Source organism: Labrus bergylta, chromosome 2 (genome assembly GCF_963930695.1).
Source record: "Labrus bergylta chromosome 2, fLabBer1.1, whole genome shotgun sequence".
NCBI lineage: Eukaryota > Metazoa > Chordata > Actinopteri > Labriformes > Labridae > Labrus > Labrus bergylta.
In genome coordinates this window covers 4642228-4657535 of record NC_089196.1, presented here as the reverse complement: position 1 = coordinate 4657535, position 15308 = coordinate 4642228, and the positions used below count along the sequence as shown (strand labels likewise).

The 15308-nt window shown below is 41.5% G+C and overlaps 1 protein-coding gene across 3 annotated transcripts in view; it reads left to right on the top strand.

Annotated features, from left to right (window-relative positions):
• The first annotated feature begins 14841 nt into the window (after positions 1-14841).
• tncb (tenascin Cb) overlaps positions 14842-15308 on the top strand; it is a 52629-nt gene continuing 52162 nt past the window's right edge. The window contains exon 1 of one of the 3 annotated variants that reach the window (XM_065963016.1): positions 14842-15239. The gene's annotated coding sequence lies outside the window, so the exon portion shown is untranslated. The remainder of the gene's footprint in view (positions 15240-15308) is intronic. The other 2 variants (XM_065963019.1, XM_065963022.1) reach the window with 2 other exon arrangements.

The following is a 15308-nucleotide window of genomic DNA, read 5'->3' as shown; positions in this document are numbered from 1 at the left end:
AAGAATTCAAATCTCTCGATGATAAACCTCCAACCCTCGACTTTGAGCACCTAAACAGAATAGACGGCTGACCACTTCGACATCGGTGGTGATTCTCGAGTCTGTTGAGGTGGCCCCTTCAACCAGTCTTCATCACCATCATGTTATAAATAATCTGACCAAAAAAATGAAGCATATCTGACACATTAATGGATTGTTGAGATTTTGGGGTGAAATATGTTTGTGGGGTATCTTGCAGTATGAGCTCTTTTGCGGTCGGGTTGTTTTTTTGTTTGTTATTTTGCGTCATCTATATTCTTGCTGTTGTTTAGCTTCCTCTGTTTTTGCTCTTCTGGGTTTGGGTTCTTTTGTTCTTTTTATGCTTTTACTGTATGCCAAAGCACTTTGTAAACCTGTGTGTTTAAAGGTGCTATACAAATAAAGCTATTATTAACATCAAAATATCTGACTGAAAACAAGACTGAAAAAACCTACTGTGTAGATACACTGAATGGGTTTTTGTTGCTCTTTGAAACATGTTACTTTTCTCTTATGGATAAAAAAAAAACTTTGTCACATGACCACAAGAAGTCAGGAAAGAAGAAAAGGCCAATATGTGGATATTTCCCTTTGATTTTTTGTAAAATAGAATTGAAGTTGTTCAGGGCATTTGACAAAAAGATGATGTAATATGTCCAGTACTTACATTATTCATGTTTTATTTTAAAGAGGCCATATTATGAAAAATCCACTTGTACAGTGTTTTTGAATATATATTTCAAAACTTGAACATAAGTCTTACAACACAGAGAAAAATGTTCAGTTAAAAATTTGCTTTCCTTGTGATGTCACAGTGGGATTCTGGTTAAAAAAAAACCCTCCCCTGGTATCTCCACCCATGGACTCCACCCCCAGCCTAAAGAAAAACGTTTGAGCAGGTCCGCTATTTTTATTCTCGCTAGTGAAGGAGTGATGTCTACTGGGAAAACACAACGTGAATGTGTGTGCAACTGTCCAGTCTGTTTGAGGGGTGCATGTAGGTGACTCACCGCTAAGATCCTTGTACGTGCCGTGACCAGCTCACTCGAACAGCCCGATCCACGGAGTCACTCCTCCGCCAACCCTCTCCTTCATATCAGTTTAGTTCATGTGTAAAAAGAACCCGTGAAGTGTTGAAACAAAAACAAACGTTACTTCAGATTTAGTCTCTCAGGTGTCTGCGTCCTCGTGGTGTCTCTTCGACTCGAAGACAACTTCCGCCAGCTCCTCCGCAGGTGCTGCTAATGAAGCTTACAGAGACAGAGCCACCACACCCCCCTCAGGTGTGTCATCAGTACTGACCCTGCTTCTCCTCCTACCAACCACGCCTACCGCTAAAGACACTGAAGTGAATCCTCCTAAAGAATTATCATAACAGGACTGTTGAAAAGGTTGAAAAGGGGAATAATATGTCCTCTTTAAAGTAGTAACTCACTCTGGAACTCACTCCAAAAAAACATTACAGACTCGCCCACACTCACTTCCTTCAACAAATCTCTAAAAACTTCAACATCGCCTTCAACCACAAACAAACTCAACTCTCGTCCTCCTTCTTTTACATCATTTCTTCGTTGTATTGTTTTCCTCACATTGTTTTGTTGTTGTTGTTATTCCTTGTTAAGCGTCTTTGAGTATTTAGAAAAATGTATTATTATTATTAGTAGCAATTATGTGTTAATGACGAACTGATTTTCCAGGTATAGAGGTTGCCTACTGTATATAGGAACAAGAAAAATTCAGCACCAGATATACAATAAGTTAAACCATGACATCCAGGATATCACGTCCAGGATGAACCACTCTCTTCTTCTCCTTCATGTTTGTCTCTCTTTGCATCATGATCAGTCAAGATTCTGCTCATATAGGCTGTAAATCTGCTCTTTGTGCATCTTTCTGCAGGATTACTGCTGCAGGAGAAGAGGTTAGAGGCAAGCAGCAGACACAAGGGAGATGTGGTTGTGAGTGTGTGTGTGTGTGTGTGTGTGTGTGTGTGTGTGTGTGTGTGTGGGTGGGGGGGGGGTCTGTGTCAGTAATGGAGGTGTAGGGGTGTTCACAAAGATTTTTCTTTTTACAACAGCAATATAAAAAAGTGTGAAGCAGCAGAGGCGAATGGAAGGCTGGAATTTGAAATGGCATTTGTGATAAGGTGACATTTAGAGATATCTGAACTCTATCTCCTTTAAATGAAAAAAGGTCTTATCTTGATTGAGGGAAAAAAAACCCTCCGTTAGTGGTAAAGGTTTCTAAATTCGAATCAGAGACATTTCGAACATTTGGATCAGGTAATTGTCCAGAGAGCTTAAAAAAATCAGTAAACCCACAAATGAGTCTCTCTGCTTGCTGTCTGTTGTCTCTCCTTTTTATCTTTAGAATAAAATGATGCTTGTTCTTTTTGAAGCTGGAAGAAGTGTGATACACTTTAAGTATCATAATGATCATCTGGTGTTGATTGGAGTGCTAGCATTGAGTGTCAAGGTCGACAAAATAAGAGCATTAAAGGCAGAAATAGTTTTCCCTAATTGATTTTGTTTTGATGATCTTGTACCAGGGGTCACAGTTCAGCCTCCCAACTCTTTTCTATCCAACATGACAAATCAACACAGACCGTAACTATGGAGAGGCATGCAATCATCTCCCTCTTTCCCCAGCCCGGTCCTCCGTTTAGCACCCTTCCTCCTGCCTGTAGACAGTACAGGCCCTGTTGTTGTCAGATAGTGACGGAGCATGTGTAGTGTGGGAAGGAGGATCTCAGCTGTTCATCCCAGGGAACTCATCTCCCCTCCCGTTCCGGTCCTAGGTGAGCCTCAATACTTCCCCAGACCTCCCTTCCCTTTTGGCTGCCATTACCCAAACTAAGCTCATTTGTCCCCCCCAATAGACCCATGATCTGCCTTTTGTTCGGGCCCCAACCTCCCATTCATGTCCCCCAGGAGAGCAGACAAAAGAGGAAAAGACACAGGCCTGAACCCTTTGCCCAGACAGACTGTGGTAAAGCGACCATAAAGAGATGCTGGGCTTGAATGGAGCTGCGCTGTGATGGGGTCTCTATCTTGAACTATAGCCTCTGTCTGTGAGGATGTCCTCCCCTTCTCATATCTGCAATTTGTGTTGAAGGAGGTGCCAATTGTTGTGGGCATGTTTTCGCTAGCTGTAATCACTCAATGCACTGCATCAAAAGACACACATTTGACAACGTTCAAAACACATTTGACAACGTTCAAAACACATTTGACAATGCTGGCACTAGAACAAAATTATCATTAAATGCATCATCATGAATAATCCCATAAGGGACGGGCCATGTTGAGCGGTTAAATAGTTCGACAGTATATGTATTGCAGGGTTTGTTGCAAATAAAAAACTATTGCCACACATACAGGAGGAGTAGTGAATGTATTTGAAGTAGGTTAGCAGGTATTGCATGTTTGATTAGTTTGTTATAGTAATGCTGTTAACCACACATTGTTGCCCTATGTCTCAATTGTGTATGCACAGGTTATCCTGACTTGACCCCTGCCCTGGGAGTATTTGATCACCTTAATCACTACTAATCTAAACTAATACTTAATCACCTACAAAGATAACAGCAGTTTGGATATAAGTTTAGAATAAATAGATATAAAACAAAGAATGTTCATTTAGCTTATTTGTGTGTCATTCAGCTCATATTTTAAACTCAAGTTTTTCAGTTAAAAATATATTCTGCTGCCCTAAACATGAAAGCCTTTTCTCATCACTCAGCAGTAAGTGGCACAAATGAAGGGATGGGCAACCTTCAGACTGTCTGCCTTAAAGCGCTTCATACCAAACGCAGATGAAACCAGAGGTATTTAGTTGTGTTAACTTAGCCTGAATAAGAACTTGTTCTGAATTTAAAGGGCGCTCTCTTCCACCCGGCTCTAAGCTTCTTAGCCTGCAGTGAAGGTAGCTTTCCGATTTTCCGCCTGAAGCTGTTGTCGCTTCTCAGCCAGCGCTCACGATTGTGCAAAAAGCAAATGTTAGCACATTCTCTTATACTACCTGTACTTCCTTTATAACAGGGTCAGTAATGAGTACTTAGATACTGTAGTATGCGATGAGTACAATGACATTGATGTTATGAATTCAGTACTATGATAATGACTATTGACTATGCCATTTCTTTTCATGAAATGGACTGGAATGAGACAAAGAAATTGACTTCACTTTACTTTTTTATTTATTATTATTATTATTATTATTTAATGGTATTTCCTTATTCTGTACTGTGCCAAAGAATGAAATAAAAAAAGTTGAAAAAAAGAATTGAGGTGCACAGGTGGCACATCCATATCTTGAGGATGCAGAAAGCAACAAGTATGTCACAGTGCGTTTCTGCTTTTTAGAAGGCACATATAAGAAAGATAGGCAGACATGTATGAGTTCACAGATTCCACTCTACCCCCTACACGCACAGGGAGGCACAGCAGCGATCCCATCGCTCACTTATATACAATTTTGCATTTGCTGATACATTCAAATTGAGTTTTTAATGTCAGCCAAGACAGAGTGACCGATAACAAGCTCTCCACCATCCACGCTTACTCCAAAGCACGTTCAGTCTAGAAGCACACACACACACATGCTCTCATGCAACAGAAAGTTGGAATTGTTAATGAACTCAAAAATATGAGTGCCACCGACAATCGTGCCCACAGATATTAAAACAGACAGTCCTCTGTCCAACATGTACTCATATGTCTTTTTGATATTCAGGACACAGAGCATATGAACTTAGATCATGTCAAAACCTGTCGGCATGTATTGACAGTTCAATGATTAAAGGCAGGGTTGGTCATTTTCTCCTGATTTACTTTTTAAGATTTGGGTTGAAATTGTCTTTAGGTCCTGACAGAAATTAATAATTTTGAAAAGGGAACAAAGAAAATCCATCATCTGTATCAGTTGTAAGCCTGTAAAAACTTTGACCAATGTCTGCCACGAGGTACCAATCTGATGAACCAATCATGAACCTCCCTGTCTCCCTGCTTGCTCTCTAACCCTTGTGTACACTAGCCAACGCTCAAAGTGTGTCACCGATGACGGAGTTGATACTGTGAGTTTATCGTTGGCTGTTGTGAGTAGTAAAATAGTCACTTTTTTTACATGTATTATGATCGAGTTAAATGTTTACTTACCGCTGAATGAGACATGAGACGACGTAGTTTCTACACAATGAAAGAGATGAGCTGAGGTCCACTTCTGGAGCAACAGCGCATGTACATGTAAGTGAGGGGTGTGGCTTTTGAGGGAGCACAGAGGGGAGGGGGTGGGTGTAGACGGAGCACTGAGGGAATGCTACTTTCAAAATCATGCTAGTTTTTTGAAAATTACCGACCCTGCCTTTAATTTGAGAAGGCACTGGTGTTGTGGGAATGATTCGGCGAAATGTAACTTCAGTCTCCCGTCAACATATGTCACATAATTCACACAGTGTGTGTTCATGTGCACAATGAAAGGAGAGACGTTACATGAGCCACCAGTGGTTGGTTGGATTCATGATATACCCAAAAGACACCTATGGACAATCACGGGACCTAATCCAGCCTTTTCGCACTCTGTATATATATCCTATCTTATATCCTATTCTGATCAAGCAGTAGTGTACAGATGTTTAGTTTTTTTGCATCTTTTTGAAACTGCAGCTGCATCGTGAAACAAACATTTCTGCTGTGCTCTTTTAGAAATGCTGACTTGTCAACTTGAAGAAGATAATCTTTACATTTCTTGTGACTTGTCTATTTAGACGTGTTTTTTTTCCTAAATATAAAATCTCAGTGTCAAGCTCTCAGGGCCACCATGGCAAACAGTGATGAGTGTTTGCGCTCTGTGTCAGTGTGCTGAGGAAGCAAGATACAAGACTTTAAATCCTTTTTTCTGCAGCGGAGCAACTTGCTTGTGATAGTGAAATATCAACCCTGGATCCTTGTTGTCAGATTGAATCCTGCAGCTTATGCTGTTATGGTGTGTGGCACAAATCACATCATAGTTAAACCATAAGCTATATTACTGTAGCTCAGGCTTTATAGGCTTGTAGAAATACTCTGAACTCCCCGACATGGTAATCTACAAAGCAATTCAGGCTGACATATGCAGTAGCTGTGTCTCTGTCTCCACCTGTGTGGTGTTAAATATGAGCTGGGGTTCAGCTAGGAGACAACGGGTGGGATCTGCCATACTGTTCTATAGGGGCTGCTCTGCAGCTTAAAATAGAAGAGATAAGGACCGAGTCTCAGGAGGCATACATGCTGTTACATATTACAAAATTTTTAAAAAAAGTGATGTGGGATGATACATGATCTATGTAGAAATGAGGCGTGCAGAATTGTGAGCTGAAAATGAGGGCTTTCTAGAGATAACTTGGCTCATTCGAAATCTGGGTCTGCAGGGTATTACAACCCACCAATAACTAAATAGCATCCTACAGCATGGTGCAGCTATTTTTCATATTAAACAGTTCTCTACCCTAAAGTTCCCTTTTATCTTAAAGCAATCTAAAAGAAAATTCAGCAATTACCAGTGAATGAAATGAATTCCCAGAGAAGTCAGGCATGACAAGTGTCTGAACATTTGATCGTTTCAACAACACTGAAAAACTAATGAGCGAAATAAAAAGCTTTACAATAAACCAGCAAAATAATTGCTTCTCCTACTGCTTCAGAGGCTCATCCCTCTCATATCTATCCTGTTTCTAAACCAGAACTAAGGACATATGAGCAGATCACACAGAACTTTAAGCCTCAGTTATATGTGACACGTTGTTAGACAAAGATCCTCAGTGGCACAGTTCATTAAGATCTGTTATTCTTCCTCTGGCCGCTGAGGTCGGTCGATTCAAAAATATCCCACAAGAAAACAGACAAAGGGCTTTCAGACTTGCAGGAAACTCCTGAAAAGCTCCTGATATTTCCAGGAGGAGCTGCATGTGTGAACGCAAACAGCCGCATTTTTCACTCGTATGTCACCCGGAGTTTCTCCTGCCAGACCCCTAGTATCTTAACGAGCGAGAACGCAGCAGGATATTATCCGGAGAATTCACCTCTAGCCAATAGGAGGGGGAGAGACGTTTCCTGTGACATGGCTTGAGTGTCTGCTTGCGACCGCTATGATCTCTGTGCACGTAATTTAACGGCTGCATGTGTGGACAGCCAGGTCAGGAGAATATCAGGAGCATTCCTCCTGAAATGATCTAGATAGTGTATATGTGAAAACAGCTTTGTGAGTTGTGTGATTTTGATAAAGTGGAAACAGAGTCAAATTTTATTTTGGACTATTTGCAAAATATGATGACTTAAGAGAATTATTGTTTAATGTATGACACGATAAAAAACAAAAAAAACTTTAAACTATTATATTAATAAACAACCCACATTGTCTTATCTGTTAAGATCCGATTACATCAGCAGATTTTCTGCAACCTCCCACTTGAGCTGAACATTTGTGATTCCAATGACTTTGTGTTTCCTTGTGTATGAAATGTGAAATATAAATAAAGTTTGACTTGACTTGACTTCATCTTTACTGTATAATAATAATCATTGAAATGACATGAAAAGCATTTACGAGACGTAGGATCAGACAAAAAAATGCTGTACAGTCATGCACTAATCGGCACACCTGTTCACCCTAGACCGGCTTGTATATCAGGATACAGTCTGAAGACCTGGGTTATATTCATGTCATCATGTCTGACAGTTTCTAATGAGCAGTGTTAGCTTGGGTGACTGAAGCAGCTGTCAAACGCAGCCGGAGTCAGTGGAAGAGGGTGCCAACTGTAGCGACACAAAAGGTTTGTGGGAGAATGTTTGTAGGGTCAAAGGTCAGGGACCACAGCACAGAAACAAGGTGCTGACGCTGCGCTGAGGACATTTATTGGCCATTAATGCAGATGGACAGCAGTTGTGACTGTGTGTGGTCTGAACAATGAGTGCCCTTGCATGCTCCGAACATCGCAGTTTTGAGAAATAGAAAGTAAACTATTTATTTTCAGGCCACACTGTGCAGAGAATCTCATTCCACATTTGCAAATATAGTCATTTTCTCTCTTTTCTGAGCACGTTTCAGACTGTGTTCAGCCCGGCTTGTTATTAACTGGAGACAGAGCGGGACAGCTTGACTGACTTTCTTCAAAGGTGAAATACATCGACACAGCGTGTTTACATGCATCATCCTGATGAGTCATGTATTCTATAACCCAAACATTAAAATGACTGCTTGTAGTTTAAGGAGGAGTTTTGTTCTTTATCCAGTCTGTCATCTGTTTAAGACTGGCTGTCAGTTGCACTGAATTTGGCTTCTTCAGGCATGATTCATTTGATTTAATTTAATTTATTTGTAAAGTGACCAGGTACAGTATTAAACATAAATGCTGCCATTTGATGATTGTACCAGAGCTAGTTTACATCTGCAGTCCCTTGACAGGTCACAAATAAAACATCACATGGTTGGGGCGATGCTAGCCTAGCGGTTAGTGCACCTAACACACACACACACACACACACACACACACACACACACACACACACACACACACACACACACACACACATGCAGTGATATAAGATGAGTGGTTACAGATTTGAGCGTCTTTCAGCAGAATTCTTTAGAATGTTTTTTATAATTACATTCTTCATATTGTCTGTCAGAATGAGACCACTCAGTTGTTACTTTCACACAGGAAGCTGACTGCCCAAAGACAGTACGATGAAAGGATACAGAACCATCTCTGGTGGATTTTATGGACTCCTCTGAGCCAAAGTTAAAAAAAATGATGTAATGGCGGTGGTGCTCCGTCATTGCGCTTTAAAAATTCCTCTTCAGAAACCAATGGCAGACATCAATGAGATTGCTTCCATGTTTGATAAAGTCTATGGTACAGATGTCTCACTCTACAGAGAAAATACATTTGTTTCTAAAAAAAATGTAACACAGATATCCTAACAAGTGACCTCCAGACTTCAGGTCTATGACCTCTAAACAATCCCTATTAGACGAGACAATCTCTTTTACAAACACCATGCATATTGCTATTCAAACACATGCTAGAAAAGCTAAACAAACGCTTGGCGTCTCTGTGCCTCAGGTCTCATGAAAGCTTCTGCCGGGCCCGTCTTTTCCCTGAGTTATGAATTATGGATCACTGCTAATAGGCAATTTCTCTCTTGTTTAACTTATTGTGGCTTTTTACTGAAGGCAGCCTCGACTTGGACTCACAACCTCAGTGTGCATCACACACATTATACTTCCTATCACTATTTTATTCTATTATTATTGCATTACAGAGGCGGGGGCTTCAGATGTTGAGGGAGGAGGAGGTAGAGCAGGTCTCTGGCCAAGTGACCCTCCCTGAGGACTTAACCCACACTGTCCCACCTCACTGCTGCATAATGGATGAAGGACAGACTTTGGGAGGGTGGGGGGTGGAATAGGAGCGGGGCCCTTATTACCTTGTGATTCATTTTTAATGAGGTAAACAGGTCTTTCCAGGTCACCTGCGAGCTTACACACACCCATCGCGGGTGGTGTGCCTTCCTTATTGCTGCCCGCTTTGACATCCTTCATGGCTGCAGGGGCTCCATAGTATAATTAGGTCTCCCTGTCATTGACAGTAGTTGTCTCTCTTCCCACCGAGTCCCTTCCCTTTCCTTCAAGTGAGACGCCACCAATTACACAGTGGCAAGAAGACCTTATTATAAGCCCTCCAGGCAACCTTTGCCTCACTTTTCCTCTTGCTACCACTAGATGAAGTTTTGCAGCTGTGTGTGATACACTGTGAATACCAAAGCCGCGATTAAGTTGCTCTGTTTGGTGTCATAATTAATTTCATAGCACTTTTTGCTGCTCATAAACTGGATTTGAAATAGGAATGTTTCACTGAAACCACATTTAAAGAGAAAAGAAAAAGCTGGTCTTTCAATACCCGGTGTTATTTCCAATCTCATACAATACCAGTGCTGTACCATTCAGAGCAAGTAGCAGGTACTTCTCTCTTTTTGCCTGGCATATTATTGTAGCAAATGTCTCCACCGGTGTATATGTTAAAATGACAGTCGATAAAAGTGAACATTGTTGTTGCTCTAATGGAAATAAAATGGGCTCCCTCAAGCAGACGTCTGGTTCCGGAGCGGCAGAAATTGGATGACAGGCGAGGATGCACGTACGGATGTCATCTGGGAAATCAAACCTGCTCAGTTCACTTGCTCTGAAAGTTGGTGAACAGGTACGCTTTTGCAAACAGGGAGGCGGGAGAACTCCCACAGCAATTCTCTGCGAAAACCTGGCGAGGCTGTGAAGGAAGGAAAGGGAGAGAAAGAGTGTGACAAGAAGGTGAGAAGAGGAACAGATGGAGGGGATGCAGGGAATCTGCCTTTACAGTCATTTAAAACAGGTGCTATACATAGCCAAGCTTTCAACCCATCATCTCATCTAAATGATATCATTACAGCCAGGAGTCATTAAAAAAAGAGCTGTGCCCCCAGACTGTATAGATTTCCTCCCTCTCCCTGGGGAGCACGGATGAAAATGAATTTAAGGCCCCTCAAGTCATTGAATTTGCTTTTTATCGCCCGATAGCCGTGCTACATATGTGCCATTGTGCTGTGTATAGGATTAGAGAGGATCTTTTCTGCCTGACTAGCTACCAGCTCTCAGCGACAAGATGAGAATCCTCTGCTCGGCTTCTCTTCGTCTTCTAGACAAAACCCTCAGCACACACCCTTCAGATGTTCACTTTGGAGCTTCACTCACATCCTCATACTGAGTGGCAAAGGGTGGAAAATCACGTTTCCTTTAAGGGTTTTCCTCAAATGTTTGACAAAGAAAAATATATGCAGCTTAAAAATGACAAGTTTATCCGGGCATGTATCAGCCATACCATCTGCACCTTTCAATGTTGGCTCAAAGGTATCATACATAAAAGAAAAGGTGTGATTGTGAAGGACTTTATCATTCCCCACCATCTTCCACCACCAGTCAGCCCTGTATGATCAGTGCGAGGGGTCATCTTCTGACTTAATGAGTGTCACACCATCCTCCTGGCTGGCTCCCATTGAGGATCTTTTGATGAGTGTTTCTCTGCCCTTTGAAGTCAGTGTTTTTTCCCCCTCAGAACTTGGGGTCGATATGAGCCATATGGAACAGGAGGCTCCTGAGCTCTTTGTTTGTGTGTTTATTTGAGGCCGTCCTGACTGTTTACATCATATTCTTGAGTGCACAACGGCTGCTAATTGCAACCAGTGCATTTGCTTCCCCGAGCTATCTCTAGTATAGAGGTGGTTATGACACAACTGTTTGATCGTCTGTGCCATGACGCTTCTTGGTGGTCGCTGCCTGAGCAGTTAAACAGATGAGCCTGTTACTTAAAGACCACTATACACCTAATACATGATCATCTTATATGTTGAACTGACTATTTTCTGTCAGGCAGACAAATTGAGAAAATGGTGATGAGTATTGGTTGCTACAACTATTTGATTGTGTGTGTCTTTAGGGATGATTTCCAATCAGTACATTAACATGCACAGTGAAGGCTCGGTTAGGCCTTTAAACTGGACTACTGTCCTTTTCCCAGAATACCAGCACCAGGGGAGAATCGATATATAAACAAAAGTATGTTCACCTCCAATACAATAAATGGCGATATGCTTCTTTTCTGATGGTTACTATTGGACCTTCATCTGGGACAACTTTACAGCTCTGTTAGTTTCGTACACTCTTCACTTTGCTTTTGGACAACAGTGCAACTTCTGCTATGTTACAGCTTTATGTTGTTCCACTTCGGGTTAGGGTTAAAGCCCGGCACGGTGACAGTAGAGCATGCACAGAACTTCTAGACCAATTTGGGTCCAATTGAGACGCATAGATGTAAGTGTAAATGGATCACCGACTGTATTTTCTAGGTGTGTTAGTCGAACTGAGAAATTTGACTAAATTCGATTTCAGTCAGGCAAACAGGTTTACATATAAAGTCAAAGTCCATTTTTTTGTCTGATTTAAACAATACATGGGCTTATTCTAAATGCATATCCAGTTAATCTAATACATCCAGTTCTGCTTATGTATTAGACCAAAGCAGGGAGATAAGTTGTTGGACATGCCCACCTGAAAGTTCACTCAAATTTCCCTGCGACTGGAAACAGAGCTGGCCAATCAGAGGAAAGTGGGCATGTGAGGAGGGGGGCCCGAAGCTGAAAGTTTCAGGCAAAGGCTGAAATTACGGATTTTACTGACGCCGCTATAAGATCAATAAGGAGGTTTTTTAGCTGCACATCTCGCAACGCTTCTCAATAAGTGTCCCAGACTGACGTTATTAATGGTGAAAGTGAGTATAATAAATCCTCCTTTAAAAGGAGAAACACCAATTTTCACATAGCAATTGATCCTAAACAGCAGCTGGTAGTTTGTTCGAAGTAAGAACAGTCAGTGTGCAAACATGATTACAGCAATTTGAGACAAAAAAAAGAACAGACACTGAGTGCAAAGATCATGATTTTATATTCTATACTATAAAAGAACTTGCTCAATATTCCTCTAAACATTTAGGATACTAAAGCAGTTTTCTTCTCACCTCATTATGCACAAATAAAGCATGCGGCTAATTGACCAAAGCAAAAATAATATCCTGTTCATTTTTTGCCTTGAATGGTTAAGACCAATATTAAAGGTCACATATTCTCCTCCTTTTCAACCAATCTTAATAAGTCTCACAGCTCCCCAAAACATGTATGTGAAGTTTCTTGTTCTAAATCCACTCTGATCCTGTATTTGATTATGTCTATAAACCCCTCTATTTCAGCCCCGCTCAGAACAGGCTGTTTCTGTGTCTGTAACTTTAAATGTAAATGAACTGTGTTGGACCACTGGAAGGGCTTGGGTGGCTCGTGCTTTCTCGCTCCATGTCCTATTGTTTACGGGAAGAAGGCCGACTCAGAGGGCAGAACAAACACCTAGCTGTGGGAGTGTCACCCACCTGGGGGAGGGGTTACTGCCCTTTGTGATGTCATGAAGGGAAAATCTCCAAACGGCCAGTTTGAGCACACATTTTCTGAAAAGTGGAGCAGGCAAAAGACGGAGAGGATTGGACTTTTCTCATAATTGGGGGGTTTGTAGACAGATCAGGGACATATTAGTATTAGATAAACACATATTATGTATTTTACATAATATGTGACCTTTCATTATTATTATTATACCAATAATTAAGCTTTCATTTTGATGAGCTTTGTGGATTATAATTTGTTTATATTGATAGCTGTGAAGGAGAGAGATCGTCCATGTGTGAACTAAGTTGACTTGTGATGCAAGAACATTCAGCACCACCTCGTGTCCTTCCTTCGTTGTTTTTTCTAGTCCCAACAGGAAATAATACTATTGTTATGTCATTAGACGTTACTCTCTCACCAGAAGCAGTGACAGTCACTGTGGATGAGTTCGATGAAGGAATGGTGGACAGCCATAGAGTGTGGAGAAACATGTAAGGCATGTGTGCAGCCAATGCTAGTCCATTTAGCCTGGGTCGTGTAAAATGGTCAAGACTTGACACAAGGCATTATGATGACGTCTTAACCTCATTTTAAAAGGGTAACTGCTTTAAGGTGTTCAGTTGCACTCAAAGATATCAAATATGAAGTTTAAGTAAGGGCAGTGAAGTGTAGGGTGGGCAAATTGCATAAATGGGTGGGTACAGGCCAATAAGGCCCACAGATTAACGTCAAGCCTTAACAAAGAGCAACTTAACTTTTTACCCAACTTTCATTTTGGTCTCGCATCTTTGGTTCAGAAAACCATTTTAGAAACCTTTTCCCCAAAAAACATAATGATGGATGAAAGTTTTAGAGTCAGTGTGCAAACACGACTGACCGTTTAGTGCGCTCTGCATCCTCTTCAAACGGTTGGTGACCTTTCTGAGGAAAAAGTGAAATTAGAAACTAACATGCTAGCTTACTCGCGTGTCAGTCAACTCATCTCACAGCCAGTTAGTAGTGGGACTGGGATCATACACAAAGTAATTGAAATAAGGAGACAAGCGGTGATACAAATTAATCATTTGGATGAACTTTAAAACTAAAAAAGTGTGCCCACATGCAGGCATACCAACATGTAGATTAACTATACTGGACCATTAGCCTTAAGAGTTATTGATCGGAGTTTCTGAAAAACAAACCTTGAAACGAGCTGTCACGTTAGCTTCAAACAAAACCTTTGACCAATGTGTATCTCTCTGTATCTGCCTGAATCGCACAAGGCGCTAAATTAAGTCTTGAGAACTGTTAAGTCGAATTTTGTGGTGTTTTTATCACAAAGTCACTTTCAGGTGTGATTTAGTTTCTGTACAAAAACAACAAAAAGAGGCTATTACTGAAAGCTCAAAATGATAAGACTTTTGTTTTTCTTTCCACTTAACATGTTCAGAACGCCATTTTTTAAATTACATTTATATTGTTGTGTTTTTACATGGATCTGTAATCTCATCAGTCTCAGAGATAAAGCAGAGTTGGTCCTTGATTACTTCTTGCTTTCAAGTTCTTTAATGCTATGTTAATGCAGACACTGCTCATTCATATCTTGTTTTCCATTGGCTTGCCTGCTGAAATTTGCTGCTAATGGTCCAACAACCCCCCCCTCCATCAGCGCCCCCCCTCCCCATTTCCCCTTCCTACTCTCTTTCTCTCAGTCACCCTCTCTCTTTCTTTCCAGCCTTGAGGCGTCCCGTTTCAGCTCCTTTGCTTTCAGTTACAATGCTGTGGAGAGGGTGAATGGGTGGGGGGCATTTAAGAGAGCAGTAGGTGGGAGTGGAGTCTGACCGCAGAGGGTCTACTGTTTAAGAGAAAGGGAATTCTCTCTTTCACTCACTCTCCCCCTTCTTTCCTCTCTCTCTCTACTGCTGCTCTTCGTCTCTCTACCTCCGCCAGTTTCACCCTCTCCTCCTCCTCGCTCGCTCTCTCTCTCTCTCTCTCTCTCTCTCTCTCTCTGTCTCTTCTCACTGGCTGCACAACATCAGCCGGCTCTCTAGGTAGGCTCGAGTAAACACTCTAAGAGAACAGAGAGGAGAGGGAAGATGACAGAGCTGTCAGCGCTCTGAGAGACACACACTGGTGAGAACATTTGTCAGGGCTGGCTGACGAGGCTCTCTCTCTCTTCAACACTGCTCCTGGTTCTTTTTTTTTTTATTAATCAGTGGGAACGCTCTGAGCATTGTGTGTGAGGTAAGTCACTTTCTTTACCTGCATGTCACCGGAGAGTGTGAATGGAAGCAGAATGAATGAGCCAATTGC